At 44.1% G+C, this 21,998-nt stretch overlaps 1 pseudogene; it reads right to left on the reverse strand.

Moving 5' to 3' along the window:
• Positions 1-7,008: 7,008 nt before the first annotated feature.
• LOC115422015 (acylamino-acid-releasing enzyme-like) lies at positions 7,009-21,277 on the reverse strand (annotated as a pseudogene).
• Between the last annotated feature and the right edge of the window lie 721 nt (positions 21,278-21,998).

Below are 21,998 nucleotides of genomic sequence, written 5' to 3' on the forward strand. Positions count from 1 at the left end.
AGAGGAGGAGGAAGAGGAGGGAGGAGGAGGAGGAGGAGGAGGAAGAGGGAGAAGGAAGAGGAGGAAGAGGAGGGAGGAGGAAGAGGAGGAGCAGGAGGTGGGAGGAGGAAGAGGGAGGAAGAGGGAGAAGGAAGAGGAGGAGGAGGAGGAGGGAGGAGGAGGAGGAGGAAGAGGGAGAAGGAAGAGGAGGAGGAAGAGGGGGAGGAGGAAGAGGAGGAGCAGGAGGAGGGAGGAAGAAGAGGAGGAGGAAAAAAGAGGAGGAAGGGGAGGAGGAAGGAGAAGGAAGAAGAGGAAAGAAGAAGAGGAGGAGGAAGAGGACGTGTGTTCTCATCTGTTCTTGTAAACGTCATCAGTTGTGGTCCCAGTTCAGTCCCAGTTCAGTCCCAGTTCAGTCCCAGTTCAGTTCCTGTTCAGTCCCAGTTCAGTCCCAGTTCAGTTCCTGTTCAGTCCCAGTTCAGTTCCTGTTCAGTCCCTGTTCAGTTCCTGTTCAGTCCCAGTTCAGTTCCTGTTCAGTCCCTGTTCAGTCCCAGTTCAGTTCCTGTTCAGTCCCTGTTCAGTCCCAGTTCAGTTCCTGTTCAGTTCCTGTTCAGTCCCAGTTCAGTTCCTGTTCAGTCCCTGTTCAGTCCCAGTTCAGTTCCTGTTCAGTTCCAGTTCAGTCCCAGTTCAGTCCCTGTTCAGTCCCAGTTCAGTCCCAGTTCAGTCCCAGTTCAGTTCCTGTTCAGTCCCAGTTCAGTCCCAGTTCAGTCCCTGTTCAGTCCCTGTTCAGTTCCAGTTCAGTCCCAGTTCAGTCCCAGTTCAGTTCCAGTTCACTTACACCCTGGATGCACTGGTCGGTGTCTGTGGTGCTTCAGTCTTTGTGCTGCTCAGCTCTTTTCCTCCGTCCTCTGCTGTCCTACTTTCCTGTGGACGTGGAAGCACCAGGACAAACTGTCCAACAGACGCTTTGTCCTCCACAGACTGAACACACACTGGGTCTGTGTCCTCGTCCTACGTCTGTCTGTCTGTCTGTCTGTCTGTCTGTCTGTCTGTCTGTCTGTCTGTCTGTCTGTCTGTCTGTCTGTCTGTCTGTCTCATGTGGACAAAGCCTCATGTTCATGCACAGGCCCACGCTGCAGAATACTAACACTGCTTCAGGGACTGCACCCACCGCAGAGGAAGCCCAGGACTGCATTTACCAGGAAATACTGCACTGTGTACTGCATTTACCAGGAAATACTGCACTGTGTACTGCATTTACCAGGAAATACTGCACTGTGTACTGCATTTACCAGGAAATACTGCACTGTGTACTGCATTTACCAGGAAATACTGCACTGTGTACTGCAATAAAGTACCTGATGTACGCAGGTACACAGATGCAGAACTACAAACATGAACCCATCAGATGGAAGGACACGCAACAATACACTGGAAATATTCACCAGTATACACAGATTTATACTTCAAACAGTACAAGTATGTGATTTAACACAAAATAAACATTTAAGGGATTCTTAAATATTAAAAAAAATACACAATATTCATGTGGATATAGTACTACTAAAAGTACCAATGAGTACTTTTACTGTAAAAGACTCATTTTATAGCATGGTATTTGTAGCAGAACTGTACAATAATAGAACTGTACAAAGTTGTTTTACCCAGTATTTGTACTTTCACTGTACTGGTACTTCTATGGTGCAGTATTTGTACTTTGTTGTACTGGTATTTCTATGGTGCAGTATTTGTACTTTTGTTGTACTGGTACTTCTGTGGTGCAGTATTTGTACTTTTGTTGCACTGGTACTTCTATGGTGCAGTATTTGTACTTTTGTTGTACTGGTACTTCTGTGTGGCAGTATTTGTACTTTTGTTGTACTGGTACTTCTGTGGTGCAGTATTTGTACTTTTGTTGTACTGGTACTTCTATGGTGCAGTATTTGTACTTTTGTTGTACTGGTTACTTCTATGGTGCAGTATTTGTACTTTTGTTGTACTGGTACTTCTGTGGTGCAGTATTTGTACTTTTGTTGTACTGGTACTTCTGTGGTGCAGTAGTGGTACTTTTTCAGTTGCAGTAAAAGTATGTGATACTGCAGTATTACCTTGTATCTCCTCAGTCTTTTCTTTCCGTCTCTTGAACTGAAGACTTCACCCATCAATGTCTGGATCCTGGGCCAGGTCCAGCTCCAGGTCTAGGTCCAGATGCAGGTCCAGGTCCTGGTCCTTGGTGGACCTCCATAGTCCACAGTGGGATCAGGACCTGGACCAGGACCAGATGAACCCACTGTTGGATCTGGTCACATGTCGTTAGTGTTGACTGGGTTCACCTGCTGCTCCTCCCCTGGCTGTGATTGGTCAGTTCTCCTCCACTATATTGTTTAAGGCCCGCCTTTCTTTTCTGTTTTTTCTCTTTGTGCTAAACTTAGTGGAACTCTAAAACCCCTTAAAAAAGCCTTTTCTTAGTTTTCCTCAGTTTTACTCCTGAATGAAGAACAGAACTGTTTTACCAACAAATGAACATGACCTGGACCAGGGTTTACTCTGAAGATGAACTCCAGAACTAACACCAGCACCAACACCAGTACCAACACCAGTGCTGACACCACACACAGTAAATTAGTACCAAAGCTAATACTGCATGAACACCATCCTAGAGTCCATGCTAATATTCTGAATCCCTCATCTGTGTTGAATCTGGGTCAAACAGCTGAAACGACAGAAAACAGTGAATGTTCACATGTTCCTGTAGTTGGTAGAACACAGACAGAAGCAGACTGTGGACAAGTGAATGAAGAATGAGGACCAATCTGATGAGTTTGGTCAAAGTTCCAGGCAGCTGTGGTCCTCCAGACCCCCCCCATCAGAGCCAGGTTGAGTGTATTTGTACTTTTTCACACTGAGGAGTTAAATCACACAACTGAACACTTGTTTACACTGCACTGAACCCAGTGTTGAATTTAGAGGGTTTTATTACCAAAAACACACAGAAAACACAAGGAGGAATAACAGTGTGTGGCCATAAGTATGTGGACGGAGGAAAACTCACGTGATAATTAAACATGGTCGTTCTAAATGACAGGCTGTCTGAAGGATCCTCATTTATAAACCTGACAGGAGAAACTGACTTAGAATAAAATAATATACGGAAATGAACAGGAAACAGAAGGGTTTTTCAGATCTCGGAGGCTCATGTTTGAAATATGACAGATTTAGACTATGATAATATTTATGTCCAACAGAACTAAGTTTTAACTAAAATAAGAACTGACAGAAGAAAAAACAGGTTTAATGGTTCAAATGTTGCTGAAAAAGGCAAAATTGAGCTGACAGTGCCATCTGCTGGACATGATATAACTACACACTGTACATGTAAATATATTTGCAGACTATATAAACTAATGGAATGTAGTCCTCTGTGCCTTTTATTTATTTCTATTGATTTTATTAGTTTTAAACTATTTGATTTTATTGTTTTTATTTGGGGCATTGTTGTAGTTGTATGTACTTATTTATTGTTTTTTAGTGTATTTGTTTTTATGATGCACAGCACTTTGGAAACGTTCTAGTTGTTTACATGTGTTATAAATAAAGTGGATTGAATTGAGTTGGATAATGAATGAAACTTATTAACAAGACAATGTCATTTACTCATTTTTGACGTAACAAAAAAAAAAAAAAAAACTGATTTTTGAGATTTTCTTTATTAGAAATGTTGTAAAGTGGTTTAGTACATTTGGACAAATACAAAGTGTAGTAAATAAAAGGCAGTTATGAAATATATTCTGTTAATTATGTGTGTCCTGTCCTTTTTGGATTTTCATCATCATTTAATCATCCTCATGCTTTTTTAATTAGAATTACATCAGGTTTAATATGCAATGTGTCACAGTCACATGATTTGGTGCCGATTATTGAGGACGTTTTGAACCAAAAAACTAATTCCCCATGTGTTTGTATGTATGTGTTTGCCTTCACTGGTTCAGACTGGTTCCAGAACATGAGTGTGAGTGGGGTTTCAGGTTCTGTGGTGCGTTCACAGACACTCCTGTGTGTGGTGCGTTCACAGACGCTCCTGTGTGTGGTGCGTTCACAGACGCTCCTGTGTGTGGTGCGTTCACAGACGCTCCTGTGTGTGGTGCGTTCACAGACGCTCCTGTGTGTGGTGCGTTCACAGACGCTCCTGTGTGTGGTGCATTCACAGACGCTCTTTGTGTGGTGGTTCACAGACGCTCCTGTGTGGTGCGTTCACAGATGCTCCTGCAGCCACAGCGCTGTGTTGATGAAGCAGTCGGCCTGAGTGTCCACTCTGGACAGAGAGTGACCGTCCTCTGGAAACCACAGCAACCTGCAGACGAGGACACCTGGGGTTACGTTCAGTTTATGTTTATGTTCAGTTTAAGACAGATTTAACTGAAAAAGTCTCTTTTCTCTCATTTTTCTCTGATTTAAATAATAACCTTGAATTTACTTTGAGCTTTAATGAACGTCTACATGATCAAAATTAAATATAGAAAATACAGGATTTACACTGAAAAATGCAAATAGAAGATAATATTAGAATAAGGAAACTGAACATTTAATAAATGTTAAATATAGAGTAAACGTCCTCTGGGAACTGACACTTTCAGGGTCAAAGGGTTCAGATGGTCCTTCAGTCTGTCCGTCCCTCCACCCCTGTCCAACAGTAATGTCCTTTTCTACGTAACGTCCTGTCCTTATGGCCTGTGGACGCCGCTGAAGGGACTGGACCTGCTGTGTCCTTTCAGACACAGAGGACGTGTCTTCTGTCCACGTGGTTTCATGGACCTCCATCATGTCTCACCTGACGGTCGATCCTCTGCTCTTCAACGCTCGGTAAAAACTCCGACCCTGGTGACTAACTCGTCTGTCTCTGCCTCCGAGCATCAGCAGGACAGCAGCTCGGACCTGCAGGAGACAGAAGAGGGGACAGAAGAGAGGAGATAAGAGGGGACAGAAGAAGGGACGAAGGAAGGAGACACAAGAGAGGAGATACAGAGGGGACAGAAGAAGGGACGGAAGAAGGAGACACAAGAGAGGAGATAAGAGGGGACAGAAGGAGGGACGGAAGAAGGAGACACAAGAGAGGAGATAAGAGGGGACAGAAGAAGGGACGGAAGAAGGAGACACAAGAGAGGAGATAAGAGGGGACAGAAGGAGGGACGGAAGAAGGAGACACAAGAGAGGAGATAAGAGGGGACAGAAGGAGGGACGGAAGAGGAGACACAAGAGAGGAGATAAGAGGGGACAGAAGAAGGGACGGAAGAAGGAGACACAAGAGGAGATAAGAGGGGACAGAAGAAGGGACGGAAGAAGAGACACAAGAGCGGAATAAGGGGACAGAAGAAGGGACGGAAGAAGGACACAAGAGAGGAGATAAGAGGGGACGGAAGAAGGGACGGAAGAAGGACACAAGAGAGGAGATAAGAGGGGACGGAAGAAGGGACGGAAAAAGGAGACACAAGAGAGGAGATAAGAGGGGACAGAAGGAGGGACGGAAGAAGGAGACACAAGAGGAGATAAGAGGGACGGAGAAGGGACGGAAGAAGGAGACACAAGAGAGGATAAGAGGGGACAGAAGAAGGGACGGAAGAAGGAGACACAAGAGAGATAAGAGGGGACAGCAGAAGGGACGGAAGAAGGAGACACAAGAGAGGAGATAAGAGGGGACAGAAGGAGGGACGGAAGAAGGAGACAAGAGAGGAGATAAGAAGGACGGAAGAAGAGACACGAGAGGAGATAAGAGGGGACAGAAGGAGGGACGAAGAAGGACACAAGAGAGGAGATAAGAGGGACGGAAGAAGGGACGGAAGAAGGAGACACAAGAGAGGAGATAAGAGGGGACGGAAGAAGGGACGGAAGAAGAGACACAAGAGAGGATAAGAGGGGACAGAAGGAGGGACGAAGAAGGGACACAAGAGAGGAGATAAGAGGGACAGAGGAGGGACGGAAGGGAGACACAAGAGAGGAGATAAGAGGGGACAGAAGGAGGGACGGAAGAAGGAGACACAAGAGAGAGATAAGAGGGGACGGAAAGGGACGGAAGAAGGAGACACAAGAGAGGAGATAAGAGGGGACGGAAAGAGGGACGGAAGAAGGAGACACAAGAGAGGAGATAAGAGGGGACAGAAGGAGGGACGGAAGAAGGAGACACAAGAGAGGAGATAAGAGGGGACGGAAAGGGACGGAAGAAGAGACACAAGAGAGGAGATAAGGGGACGGAAGAAGGGACGGAAGAAGAACACAAGAGAGGAGATAAGAGGGACAGAAGAAGGGACGGAAGAAGGAGACACAAGAGGAGATAAGAGGGGACAGAAGAAGGGGAAGAAGGAGACACAAGAGAGGAGATAAGACAGAAGGAGGGACGGAAGAAGGAGACACAAGAGAGGATATAAAAGGACGGAAGAAAGACACGAGAGGAGATAAGAGACAGAAGGAGGGACGGAAGAAGGAGACACAAGAGAGAGATAAGAGGGGACGGAAGAAGGGACGAAGAAGAGACACAAGAGAGGATAAGAGGGGACGGAAGAAGGGACGGAAGAAGGAGACACAAGAGAGGAGATAAGAGGGACAGAAGGAGGGACGGAAGAAGGAGAACAAGAGAGGATAGAGAGGGACAAAGGAGGGACGGAAGAAGAGACACAAGAGAGGAGATAAGAGGGGACAGAAGGAGGGACGGAAGAAGGAGACACAAGAGAAGATAAGAGGGGACGGAAGAAGGGACGGAAGAAGAGACACAAGAGAGGAGATAAGAGGGGACGGAAGAAGGGACGGAAGAAGGAGACACAGAGAGGAGATAAGGGGACATGAGAGGACAGAAGAGGACATAAAACTCTAAAAATGTCCTCTTCTGTTATTGACATGTGACCATCTTTGACCAAACTGACCTGAGGACACACACACGTCCACGTCTCCACCATGTGGTCATTTCTGTTCTAGTGTTTTTCATTCTTTGCATTTGTTCAGTTTTTTCACTTTCACTGCTGTTTTGACCTGAGGGGGCGGAGTTTAGTCGACACAAGTGTCACATGACTCCTCAACAGTCCGATCCAGACTCTGATGGGACAGCGCGTCATTATCAGCGTTGTGTTGTTGTTGTGTCATCGTCATGTTGTTGTGCGTCTCACCTGAGCAGCGTGTGATGGGTGACCGCTCCAACATGGCGCCCAGGGCGTCGGCGGTCGGCGTCCGGTCGTACGAGTACTCCAGACCCACGCTGGTGTAACGCCTGCTCGACACAAAACAAACAGTACAACAAATATGTCCATGTACACAAAATACACACTGTTGTGTGTCAGAGGTTCTCACTGATAACATACAGAACAGGTTTCAGAACCAGAACATTATGATCCATTTTAAAAACCACAGAAGTACCTATAGATTACTGATAAATGCGAATAAAACATTAATAAACTATAATAATGAATATTGTCTCTTCTTGGCAGAAAAACAGGAGTTTGTTGACTTCTTCTAAATAAACTTCTTTAGTTCCATTAAAGTCCTTATTTGAGTTTTTAACCCTTAAAGACCTGGAAATGCTTTGAAAACAACTTCCCAAGGATCTTTATCTACATTTAACTTTTCATACGTCATTTATCACCATTTATTATAATATTATCCTCTCTTTCAGCAAAAACTAGTATTTAATTTACTGTGTAGAAGTTACTAAAGCATTAAAGTTATTTATCAAAACAGATCAAACTGAATAAACAGTGTCTTTTTCAGTCCAATCTGTCTTTAACTGAACATAACCCAGTGTGTCCATCCACTGTCACTGATCCAACTCCATGGGTTTAAATGGTGAATCAATACTGGAGAAGATGACAATGTTTCCATGGTAACTAGGAGCCTCTGAACGTCCAAATATGGTCATATCTGGTGACCATGAAAAGATGGAAGAACTGTATTTGACACCAATTATTGACATGGATTAATAGGATTAGTGGATCATCAGGTATTAAACAGTTAGATCAGTAGATGGTTTAGGTTAAAGGAGGATGAAGACTTTTATCTGGGATTTATTGGATTTTATTCGAGAACAGATGGAAAGAAAAAAAAGGTCTGTGAGAAAATAAAGAAGTAAAGTCAGTGTGAATGAACTGTGTGGTGTGTGTGTGTGTGTTGTGTTGGAGTCTCACCAGTCTACGATGTCACTGGTTCCCAGTAAAGTGGCTGCGTTAATGACCGGGTTCCGGGCTGCACATGCTCTGTAGAACTCTGGGTACTGGCCAATCAGGTGACAGGACAGGAAGCCGCCGTGGGAACCTCCCAACACGGCCAACGCTCAGGGTCAAGGGTCGAGTCGGTCTGCAGCGCAGTGAGCACAGCCCTCTGGGTAAAAAAAACAAAAAACGTTGCAGTTTTAATGCTGATCTTCATAATTTAACACCTTTTCTTTTATATAAAACAACGCAGAACGAGTTTAATCCATTCAGTGACCGACCTCGTTCGGACATTTACTCAGTTTTTCTTTTTGCACCTTTTACATTATTTTGCGTCATTTCCTGGTTTTCTTTCTTTGCTTCATGTCCAGTGGCTTTTAGATCTTTTCATCTACTTGTTTTTTTGATGTCATTTTTATCTTACTGTATTTTTACGAATAATTTAACACCATTAAAAACAATAACTACTAAAAAAACACCCATTAATAACAACAAAAACCACCCAAAAATCACCAAAAAACCCCACCCAACAATCACAAAAAACACCAAAAAAATCACCCATAAATCACCCCAAAAAACCCAAAACAAACCAAAAATCACAAAAAACTCTAAATCACCAAAAGAAAAAAAAAACACCCAACAATCAAAAAAAACCCCCCAAAATCACAAAAAACTACCCAAAAATCACCCAAAAAACACCCCAAAATAAAACAAAAATCACCAAAAAAAAAACCCCACCCAACAATCACAAAAAAACAAAATCACAAAAAACACCCAAAATTTAAAAAAAAAACCCCATAAATCACCCAAAAAACACCCAAAAACAAAAAAAAAATCACAAAAAAACTAATCCCCACAAAAAAAACACCCAACAATCACAAAAAAGCACCAAAAAAATCACCTAAAAACAAACCAAAAATCCCCCCAAAAACCATACAAAAATCCCTCCAAAAAAAAAAAAAAAAAAAACCCATAAACCCCCCAAAAACCCAAAAACACCCCAAAAAATACCCCAAAAACCCACACAAAACATCTAAAAAACTAAAAATCAAATCACCTAAAAACAACAAAAAAAATCATCCCCCAAAAAACTAAAAACAATTTAAAAAACACCTTTTGACAGGTTTTTAAAACAGAAAAATGCAGTAAGAAAAAACAATTATAAAACCAAATAAACTGGTTTAATTGAATTATTTTCCTTAAAGTGAGTCGAGGATTATTGTCGATTATTGATAAGGAGAATGGAGTGGGCGGAGGCTGCTCTACTGAGCATGTGCGAGCTGGGCGCTGACTAGGTTAATGCCTAATGAACCTCACTCGTATTTCAGGACAAAACTGCACAGGAGTCGTCATTCGTAAAGTGAATAACTGCTCCAGCGGTCACTGGTACCGGTTCTACAGGTTCTGCTGTACTTGAACAGACGGTACCTGCACATCTTTGACGTCCTGGGTTCCGATGCGACCAATCAGAGACAGGATGGCGTCCTGGCCGAAGCCTGTGGATCCTCTGTAGTTGACTGTGAACACCAGAACACAGAGCAGGAGGATCACAACTGACACACACCTGACACCGAAGGCTCCGACATGAACGTATGAACGGACGGTTCTGACCCATGAGCACCGCCAGGCCCAGTCTGACCAGTCCGGCCGTGGTGCTGTTCCATTCTGCAGGGAACTGGGAGTGAGGACCGCCTACAGAACCCACCAATCAGAAGCAAGACGTCAAACACAGCACACACTGGAGGGTTATTCCAGCACAAACAGGTGAGGATTACCGTGGATGAAGACCACCAGGGGGAGTCTAGCCTGAAGGGGGTTCACCGGTTTGACCAGAACCGCCCCGAAGTCCAGCCCAGCTGAGGAGACACCAACACCACATGAGGACCGGGGTGAAGGACACATGAGCTATGGTTTATGTGGACCCATGTGGACTCACAGTTTATGTGGACCACAGTTTATGTGGACCCATGTGGACTCACAGTTTATGTGGACCCACGGTTTATGTGGACCCAGTTTATGGGGACCCATGTGGACTCACATTTATGTGGACCCACGGTTTATGTGGACCCATGTGGACCCACGGTTTGTGGACCCACTGGAGGACACAGGATCTGCTCATCTTTAACTGTGACACATGACACTGACATGAGGTTAAGGAGCGTGTTTGGATCCAGTTTTAATTCATGAATGTTCATCAATATATCAGAACATTCAGTCTGAGGACCAGGACCAGGACCAGGACCAGAGATGTGGGTTTAAACTGATACAAACAGAACTATGAGGTAGAAACACAGGAGATAAACCAGGTTATTAAACATTTACAGCAAGATGGTTCAGGTCAGCAGTGGATGTTTAGGTCTTTAACACTTACTTTCACCTTACATGGGGTTTTAGTGTATTTTTTTTAATATATATACTTCTTGGAACCAAATATGGTAACTTCATTGACTTTGATAAATAAAATATTTTGAAAAATGTCACAATGTAATAAAGTCTTATGTCCTCCAATAACACACCAAGGGTTAATACTTAACACTAAAGCAGGATTTGATCTGTTTTCTCCATGAAAATCAGTTTAGCTCCTCTACAGCAGCCACACTAGATACATTTAAGGGCCTTTACAGGTAGATTTAAGGGCTTTACGGTAGGTTTAATAGTCTTCACGGGTAGATAAGGGCCTTACAGGTAGATTTAAGGGCCTTTACAGGTAGGATTTAAGGGCCTTTACAGGTAGATTTAAGGGCCTTTATAGGTAGATTTAAGGGCCTTTAGTGGCTGTGCGTCCTCTTAAACCCAGCCTGTGTGGTTTCTTACAGTACTGTGTGTTTTCTTCTTCTGCTGAAGGTCTGATGTCCAGAATGGTCCAGCTGAAATCAAAGGTGACCACCGGGTCCTGCAGAGTCCGCCACGCCACGGCCTCGCCCACCGACGGAAGGAAACCCACCCTCTGAACACACACCACACACACACACACACACACGTTAGAAGACAATAGACAGAAAAAAAGAAACAAAAACATAAACTTATAATAGGCAGAAAACGTTAAAAAAAGACAAAAGACAAAACAAACAACAAAGTACCTTGGAGTCCTAAAAACACCCTCACATCATTTTACATTAAAAAAAAAAAACAGATAAAAGTTTGTATTTGTCATATTTCTATTTTATTCTGTTCTTATTTTCCTGGGTCTGATCCACTTTAGATCATGTTGGTCTGAATGTGAAACCTGAAATCACATGATTATTAATACGTTCCATATAATTTTTCCATTTCACACATTCATCCTCTGGCCCGGACTGGACCCTATGGTGTCCGGTTTTGGTTCATGAACCGTATGTTTGACACCGGTGTCATGTGACTGTCCCTGTCAGTATTCAGTTTGACTCCATCCATATTTAATTCTAATTCATTGGTATTTAATGACTAAAAAATGGTTAAAATCTACTCCAACCTGTGAACACCTGTGATGTCTGCTCAGCATTTCATTTCCATCTCAGTAGTTCTTCTTCTTGGCAGTTTTCTATTGTGTTTATAGCATTTAGTATATTATGACGTACTTTTGTATATAGTCATGTGTCGTATACACTGTTTTGTCTTGTTTGTATGCTTAGTCTGTTTTTAAATGTTGAGGACTACGGATGGAAACAGCTCCCACTAAATCCGGCATATTTACACAAAGTAATGTTTTTATTTGTACTGAGTGTTCATTTAATATGTACTGTCCTCATCAAATAAACAAACAAAAAATAACTCATCAGTTCTAATTCTAATCAGCTGATTGAATGGATCGTTCTGACCAGGGTGGGTGGGTGTTGGGGCTGGAGCAGCAGACCACCATCAGTCGTCCTGGACCGTTAACAGTTTCCAGCTGCCGTAAACCTTCACAGGATCAGGAAAATCTGCAGAACGGACACAGGTCATAAAAAAATAGGAAAAAATAAAAACAGATTCTATCATTATTAATATTTACACCGACCCCAAACAGAAGGAAACGTACACTGAGTATCAAACACAGACAGAGGTTTTATGAACAATCACATTCCCTCTGGTTTATTACCTTTAATCATTTACTTATGAGTTTATAATGAGTGTAATTATGTATTTTAGAGTTTGTTTAGACAGTGTCAGGTTTTATACAGAGAATTAGTGTTGATCTGTGGTGTGAAATTATACAGAAACTGTAGATGTTTAGTACGATTTCAGTCTTCTGTACCTTCCAGTGTTCGCTTATGCTCCTGGTGATGAAGATGAGGAGGAGGAAGAGGAGGAGGACAAGGAGGAGGAGGAGGAAGGTGAGTGTCAGAGGAAAGGAGGGAAGTGGAGGAGAGGAGAAAAAGGGGGAGGAGGAGGAGAAGAGGAGACGGGAGAGGACAGGAGGGCCAGCAGGAAGGAGGAGGAGGAGGAGGAGGAGAAAAAGGAGGAGGAGGAGGAAGAGGAGATTGGGGAGAAGGAGGAGGAGGGAAAAGAAGGGAAGAAGACAGACAGGAAGGAGGAGGAGAAGAAGGAGAAGAAGGGAGAGGAGGAGGAGGAGGAGGTGAGGATGAACTCTTACTATCAAAGAGGGAGGAGATTTTCTTTGTTCGTCGGTCGACCATGAAAAGCTCCTGAGAGGAAGAGGAGGAGACGATAAGAGGAAGATGAAAAAGAACAAGTAGAGTTTGACCCAAAAAAGGCAGAAATGTTACAAAAACCTGGAAAAAAAAACAACAAAATTCCACAGAAACGATCATAAATATTCCAAACACATGTCATGTCATTGACTGTGAAGGAGGACAGGAGCTGTTTAAAGGGACGTGTCGCCTCCTGGTGGTGGGTTACAGTACAGGCCATAAGCCCCCCCCTCAGTTCTAGTAAATGAACTAAAACCATTAACTGAACTTTATTTATAAAGCACTTTAAGAACAAACACTGATGAAAAACCCATGAAAAACATTCAGTGGTAGAAAACAGAACAGGTTGTGTTGGTTACCTTCCAGTTCCTGCAGGCGCTGCTGAACACAATTCTATGAGCGTCTGTAGACCAACAGCAGGACGGCAGCGCTTCATACACACCTGCGAAGCCACCTGAACAAACACACACACACACACACACCAAACACAGTTATTGTTTTTTCACAATTTGTTTTCCATCAGAATTCAAAAGTTGTTCATTTGTGTCAGATTTTTTAACCCATAGACCCAAACATACACTGTCGTTCAAAACCATCTATTAATCCAAACTGTTTAATCCACTAATCCGATCGATCCATGTCAGTAATTGGTGTAAAACACAGTTCTTCATCATTTCATGGTCATCAGATATGACCCATTTGGACGTTCAGAGGCTCTGCAGTTACCATGGAAACATCGTCATCTTCTACAACACTAATTCACCAGTAAAACCCATGGAGTTGGATCAGTGACAGTGGATGGACACACTGGGGTTACATAGTTTAAATAATAAATTAAATTAACAAAACAAGGAAAAAAATCTTTCCAAAAAAAAAAAAAAAATGAAACTAGAAAAGCACTCAGAGCGCAGACCTCTGCCGAGGCAGATCAGTGGGCCCCTGTGGCCCCCCCACCCCCGATCACCACCAAAATTTAATAATCTGTTCCTTGTGCCAGTATCAACATTTCCTGAAATTTTCATCCAAATCCATCCATAACTTTTTGAGTTATCTTGCACACAGACAGACAAACAGACAGACAAACCAACACCGGCAAAAACATAACCTCCTTGGCGGAGGTAATAACAAAATTTACAAAATAAGAAGCAAAATGAAAAAATACACCACAAACTGAATGAAGTTGAAGAAAAAAAATAAACCCATGGAGTTGGATCAATGACAGTGGTGGACACACTGGAGTTATGTTCAATTAATGAGAGATTTTGCTGAAAAAGTCACTTTTTCTTCAGTTTTCTCTGTTTCTGATATAAAAACCATGAACTTTAATCTGGACTTCTATGAACATCTACATGATCAGTAAATTAAATATAGAAAATACATGATTTACACTAAAAAAATGCATAACACAGCAGGTAATATTAGAAATAAATGGTGATAATCACTTAAAAAAAAGTTAAATAGAGAAAAAAATATTTTGGAACTGCTACAAAAGTCACACTGGGTCTTTATGGGTGAAATTCTGATCCATCCACTAAAAAACCATCCCATAATAACAGTGTTAAATTCCTACACTAACACCCTTCTACCAAGTGAGTACAAAATACACACTGACACGTTTAACATTTCACCTAGAACCAAAATATAATAATTGAACTAATGTTGGTGTAAATCACTGACAGATGACAAGATGGAAAAAAAACAACAAAAACAAACAAACAAACATATATATATATATATATATATATATATATATATATGTTTGTTTGTTTGTTTTTGTTTATTATATATATATATATATATATATATATATTAAAATTTATATGTAAATATTGGGGGGGACTTTTTTTGTTTTTTGCATCAAAAATAGGTTTGTTTACATTAAAAACATGTCATTTAAAGGGTTAAAAACTATGACAGTTAATGAGTATTTGATATTTTTGTTTATGGTTCAAGTTGATGAAATAAAAAAATGTTTATTAAGTTAAAAATAAACTGCATTAAATTTCGTTTACATCACAGCTGCACAGATGACACACTTTAGGTGATGAAAGGACGTCTGTGACACCAGAGGGTTAATAAAACTGAACATCTCACCATCCTGTGGTCTGTGGACCACGTCCACCAGAGTGGACAACGTCCCAGTCTGCAGATCCATCTGAGAAGGACACAAACCAGAGACGTGTTACCGTTGGACGATGAGACGTGTGCTACCGTTGGACAGTGGGACATGTGTTACCTGTTGGATGCTGAGACACTGGTTGTGAGGTCCAAACACTCGACCCTGGAGGAAGACCAACGTGGATCCGTCTGGACTCAAGCGTGGACACGACACCGCCACGTTGTCCCCCGACAGACGCTCTGATTGGACGAGGACGGACAGACAGTGGTCACATGACCAGAGCAGAGCCAGTGTGGTTTAGTATAAGTTAATGTACAGGTTCATTCTCACCGCAGTTCCGTCCAAGTGGAGCTGGAACAACGAAGACCTGGAGGACAGACGCAACAACAGCACATTCAAAGGGTCAACACAGCAGAATACGAAGATGGACACAGGAGGTGTCCCAGTCTGAGGACACAGGAGGTGTCCCAGTCTGAGGACAGAGGGGTGTCCCAGTCTGAGGACAGAAGAGGGACGTCCCAGTCTGAGGACAGAAGAGGGACGTCCCAGTCTGAGGACACAGGAGGGTCCCAGTCTGAGGACAGAAGAGGGACGTCCCAGTCTGAGGACAGAAGAGGGTGTCCCAGTCTGAGGACACAGGAGGGTGTCCCAGTCTGAGGACAGAGGAGGGACGTCCCAGTCTGAGGACAGAGGAGCGTCCCAGTCTGAGGACAGAAGAGGGACGTCCCAGTCTGAGGCACAGGAGGGACGTCCCAGTCGAGGACAGAAGAGGGACGTCCCAGTCTGAGACAGAAGAGGGTGTCCCAGTCTGAGGACACAGGAGGGTGTCCCAGTCTGAGGACAGAAGAGGTGTCCCAGTCTGAGGACAGAAGAGGGTGTCCCAGTCTGAGGACAGAAGGGGTGTCCCAGTCTGAGGACACAGGAGGGTGTCCCAGTCTGAGGACAGAAGGGACGTCCCAGTCTGAGACAGAAGAGGGTGTCCCAGTCTGAGGACACAGGAGGTGTCCCAGTCTGAGGACAGAAGAGGGTGTCCCAGTCTGAGGACACAGGAGGGACGTCCCAGTCTGAGGACAGAAGAGGGACGTCCCAGTCTGAGGACACAGGAGGGACGTCCCAGTCTGAGGACAGAAGAGGGACGTCCCAGTCTGAGGACAGAAGAGGGTGTCCCAGTCTGAGGACACAGGAGGTGTCCCAGTCTGAGGACAGAAGAGGGTGTCCCAGTCTGAGGACAGAAGAGGGTGTCCCAGTCTGAGGACAGAAGAGGGTGTCCCAGTCTGAGGACACAGGAGGGTGTCCCAGTCTGAGGACAGAAGAGGGACGTCCCAGTCTGAGGACAGAAGAGGGACGTCCCAGTCTGAGGACAGAAGAGGGTGTCCCAGTCTGAGGACACAGGGGGTGTCCCAGTCTGAGGACAGAAGAGGGTGTCCCAGTCTGAGGACAGAAGAGGGGTCCCAGTCTGAGGACACGGAGGGACGTCCCAGTCTGAGGACAGAAGAGGGTGTCCCAGTCTGAGGACACAGGAGGACGTCCCAGTCTGAGGACAGAAGAGGGACGTCCCAGTCTGAGGACACAGGAGGGACGTCCCAGTCTGAGGACAGAGGATGTCCCAGTCTGAGGACACAGGAGGACGTCCCAGTCTGAGGACAGAAGAGGGACGTCCCAGTCTGAGGACAGAAGAGGGACGTCCCAGTCTGAGGACAGAAAGGGACGTCCCAGTCTGAGGACAGAATAGTGTCCCAGTCTGAGGACACAGGAGGGACGTCCCAGTCTGAGGACAGAAGAGGACGTCCCAGTCTGAGGACACAGGAGGGACGTCCCAGTCTGAGGACAGAAGAGGGACGTCCCAGTCTGAGGACAGAAGAGGGACGTCCCAGTCTGAGGACACAGGAGGGACGTCCCAGTCTGAGGACAGAAGAGGGACGTCCCAGTCTGAGGACACAGGAGGGACGTCCCAGTCTGAGGACAGAAGAGGGACGTCCCAGTCTGAGGACACAGGAGGGACGTCCCAGTCTGAGGACAGAAGAGGGATGTCCCAGTCTGAGGACAGAAGTGGGACGTCCCAGTCTGAGGACAGAAGTGGGACGTCCCAGTCTGAGGACACAGGAGGGTGTCACAGTCTGAGGACAGAGGAGGGTGTCCCAGTCTGAGGACACAGGAGGGTGTCCCAGTCTGAGGACACAGGAGGGATGTCCCAGTCTGAGGACACAGGAGGGACGTCCCAGTCTGAGGACAGAAGAGGGATGTCCCAGTCTGAGGAAAAAAAGTGGGACGTCCCAGTCTGAGGACAGAAGTGGGACGTCCCAGTCTGAGGACAGAAGAGGGACTCCCAGTCTGAGGACAGAAGAGGGATGTCCCAGTCTGAGGACACAGGAGGGACGTCCCAGTCTGAGGACAGAAGAGGACGTCCCAGTCTGAGGACACAGGAGGGTGTCCCAGTCTGAGGACACAGGAGGGTCCCAGTCTGAGGACACAGGAGGGACGTCCCAGTCGAGGACAGAAGAGGGACGTCCCAGTCTGAGGACACAGGAGGGACGTCCCAGTCTGAGGACAGAAGAGGATGTCCCAGTCTGAGGAAAAAAAGTGGGACGTCCCAGTCTGAGGACAGAAGTGGGACGTCCCAGTCTGAGGACAGAAGTGGGACGTCCCAGTCTGAGGACAGAAGAGGGACGTCCCAGTCTGAGGACAGAAGAGGGACGTCCCAGTCTGAGGACAGAAGAGGACGTCCCAGTCTGAGGACAGAAGTGGGACGTCCCAGTCTGAGGACAGAAGAGGGACGTCCCAGTCTGAGGACAGAGGAGCAGCTGTTGGACATCTTTTCGCTTTGTTCATTTTGTTATTTAGTTGATTTTGCTGCAGATCGTATTAGTTTTTTATTATTTTTGGTAATTTTATTGTATATTTTGGTCAATTTTAGCTTTTTTTTGTTCGTTTTTGTTCATTTTGTTCAGCGTGTTGATTTAGTTGAGTTTGTTGCATACTGTGTTTTTTTTTATTCTTTTTGGTAATTTTATTGTATATTTTGGTAAATTTTTGGTAATTTTTTTGTTTGTTTCATTCATTTTGTTCAGCATGTTGATTTTGTTGAGTATCGTAGTAGTTTTTTATTATTTTTGGTAATTTTATTGTATATTTTGGTAAATTTTTGGTCGTTTTTGTTAGGTTTTTTTTTTTTTTCATTTTGCTCATTGTGTTATTGATTTGGTCAATTTTGTTGCGGATTGTGTTCATTTTTCATTATTTTTCATAATTATTGGATATTTTCGGTCAATTTTTGGTCATTTATTGGTTCATTTTTCATTTTGTTCAGCATGTTGATTTTGTTGCAGATTGTGTTCTTTTTTTGTTATTTTTGGTCATTTTATTCCATATTTGATCACTTTTTGGTAAATTTTTGTTTATTTTTTGTTCATTTTAGTCAATGTGTTGATGATTTAGTTAATTTTGTTGTGTGATGTTATTTATTATTTTTGGTAATTTTATTGTATATATTGGTCAATTTTTGGTCCTTTTTTTTGTTCGTTTTTGTTAATTTTGTTCAGTATGTTCATGATCTAGTTGATTTTGTTGCGGATCTTGTTCTTTTTAAATTATTTTGGTGATTTTATGTATATTTTGTTCAGTTTTTGTTAATTTTGGTTCGTTGTGTTGGTAATTGAGTCCAATGTCTGAACTCCATATTCTTTCTTATTCATTTTGTTGGTTTTTGCTCTGTATATAGTAATAGTATATGTTGGGTTTTGCTCTGTATATAGTAATAGTATATGTTGGGTTTTGGTCTGTATATAGTAATATATGTTGGGTTTTGGTCTGTATATAGTAATATATATGTTGGGTTTTGGTCTGTATATAGTAATAGTATATGTTGGGTTTTGGTCTGTATATAGTAATAGTATATGTTGGGTTTTGGTGAGTTTTGGTTCATCCGTTCATACACTGTTTGTATTTGCTGCTTCTAAAATGTCCCCGTGGTGGGACATAAAGTCTGGTCTGGTCTTTTGTCTGTTGGTTTTGTGGACAGTCTAAACCTTCCTATTCACTGGAATAATCAGATCTTTTACCTCCTGTTGGAGCAGAACTTCAGTCCCTCTGAAGGGTTCATGGTACCACCCGATGAAAACAGCCCCTGACCTCCAGGAGCCCACGAGCCTGAAACACACACACACACACACACACACACACACACACACACCACACACACCACACACACCCACACACACACCCAAAAACACTCCATTGTGTCTTCACTAGTGTTTGTGAACTAGCTGTACAGATGCTAACAGTTCTTTAAAAACACCCAGGAAGCTTCCTGCTGTTTTGGATATTTACTGAATGACTGTAAAACTGTACACACAAAAACAAAATGTATGTTAAAATCATGTATACTTTCATTTTTTTGAGCAAAAAATGTGTCGAACATTAAAACACATCTATCATTGATTTGTATATGTCAATCATACACAACTTATCATTTATATGCTATGTAGGTATTTTAAAGCTGAATTTTAGACGTATATTTTACTTTATTTTTTAAATTAGCCTTAGATTTTAGTTGATTTTAATGTATTCATTTATTTATTTTGTTATTTATTCTATATTGCTATGGCTAATACAGGTCCTCAGTAACTAGTTTCGTTCTTTCTCTGTGATGGAATGATAAAGAAACTCCTTTGAATCCTTATAGTGACTACAGATCCAAAATACAAAAAAACAAAAAAAACAAAAAAAACAAACAAACAAAAAAACATCAGTTAATGATAGCGATTAGCACGATGCTAAATACATGGAAATCCATATGTATGCTAACGCTATTAGCGTCTTTCGTTAATGCACAAAAATAAAGGTATTAAGCAACACAAGGAGCCTCAACTGACTAAATACAGTGATTTAACATCTTAATATTATCAATACTTACAGACAGATGTGTTTGTAGGGACAAAAAACAGGTAACTGGTCTTTAACTGTAAGCTAACTGACAAACATCTGTAGCAGTTGAACAACTACGGCAGCTCTGAACGGACAAAACACACAAACTCCAACTGAAGTATCTGTGTCCACCAGGGCAGCACACACCGCATTACCCACAATCCACTGCAGCTGAACCCACGTGTCCTCACCTGTCCCGGTGAGACGTCAGGAGGGACGCCCTGCAGGACGCTGACGTCACCGCTGTGCAGATCCACCACGCAGAGGACAGGAAGGCTGTGATTGGACAGAGCTTCACCCCAGTCCTCACAATACACACTACGGTCCTGTTGAACCAAAACACAACACATGAACACACCTGGACACACACATGAACACACCTGGACACACACCTAGACACACACCTGGACACACACCTGGACACACACACCTGAACCACCCGGACACACACACCTGGACACACACACATGAACACACCTGGACACCACCTGGACACACACACCTGGACACACACCTGGACACACACACATGAACACACCTGGACACACCCTGGACACACACCTGAACACACCTGGACACACACCTGGACACACATCTGGACACACACACAACCACACCTGGACACACACCTGGACACACACCTGGACACACACCTGGACACACACCTGGACACACACCTGGACACACCTGGACACACACCTGGACACACACCTGAACACACCTGGACACACACACCTGGACACACACACCTGGACACACACCATGAACACACACCTGGACACACACACACACACACACACACACACCTGGACACACACCTGGACACACACCTGGACACACACACCTGAACACACCTGGACACACACACCTGGACACACATCTGGACACACACACATGAACACACACCTGGACACACACCTGGACACACATCTGGACACACACACATGAACACACACCTGGAACACACCACTGGACACACCTGGACACACACACATGAACACACACCTGGACACACACACCTGAACACCTGGACACCACACCTGGACACACATCTGGACACACACACATGAACACACACCTGGACACACACCTGGACACACACCTGGTTCAGTTCATACCTTCCCAGATGCAGATTCACCGTCAGGTCCTGATGACACGTTCTTCTCTCTGCGACGTACAGCAGTTTTGTTCTCACAGTCCGACCACGACAGACAACCAAACTGAGCTACACACACACACACACACACCCACACAACACACACACCACACATATGTTAAACACACAGATCTGACCCCGGTTCACTCTGGGTTTATTTATTCTGGGTCAGAAAATGAAATGAAGGTCCAGGGTCCAGGAGGACCGACAGAGGACCGACAGGACAGCTGAACCCTGGGGTCAAAGGTCAGATGTCCTCATGGACTGGACCTGTGTGTGTTTGTCCACTCACCGTCGTCATAGACTCGTCCATGTTTGTTGAGGACGCTGAGGTCCACACCCTCCTGAGGCCGTGGTCGTCCCAGACCTGAACCAGAACCAAACATGAGTCCACTACGTCCTAGACCTGAACCAGAACCAACATGAGTCCACTACGTCCCAGACCTGAACCAGAACCAACATGAGTCCACTACGTCCCAGACCTGAACCAGAACCAAACATGAGTCCACTACGTCCCAGACCTGAACCAGAACCAAACATGAGTCCACTACGTCCCAGACCTGAACCAGAACCAAACATGAGTCCACTACGTCCCAGACCTGAACCAAACCAACATGAGTCCACTACGTCCCAGACCTGAACCAGAACCAAACATGAGTCCACTACGTCCCAGACCTGAACCAGAACCAAACATGAGTCCACTACGTCCCGACCTGAACCAGAACCAAACATGAGTCCACTACGTCCCAGACCTGAACCAGAACCAACATGAGTCCACTACGTCCTAGACCTGAACCAGAACCAACATGAGTCCACTACGTCCTAGACCTGAACCAGAACCAACATGAGTCCACTACGTCCCAGACCTGAACCAGAACCAACATGAGTCCACTACGTCCCAGACCTGAACCAGAACCAAACATGAGTCCACTACGTCCCAGACCTGAACCAGAACCAAACATGAGTCCACTACGTCCCAACCTGAACCAGAACCAAACATGAGTCCACTACGTCCCAGACCTGAACCA

This window comes from Sphaeramia orbicularis, chromosome 7 (assembly GCF_902148855.1).
Source record: "Sphaeramia orbicularis chromosome 7, fSphaOr1.1, whole genome shotgun sequence".
NCBI lineage: Eukaryota > Metazoa > Chordata > Actinopteri > Kurtiformes > Apogonidae > Sphaeramia > Sphaeramia orbicularis.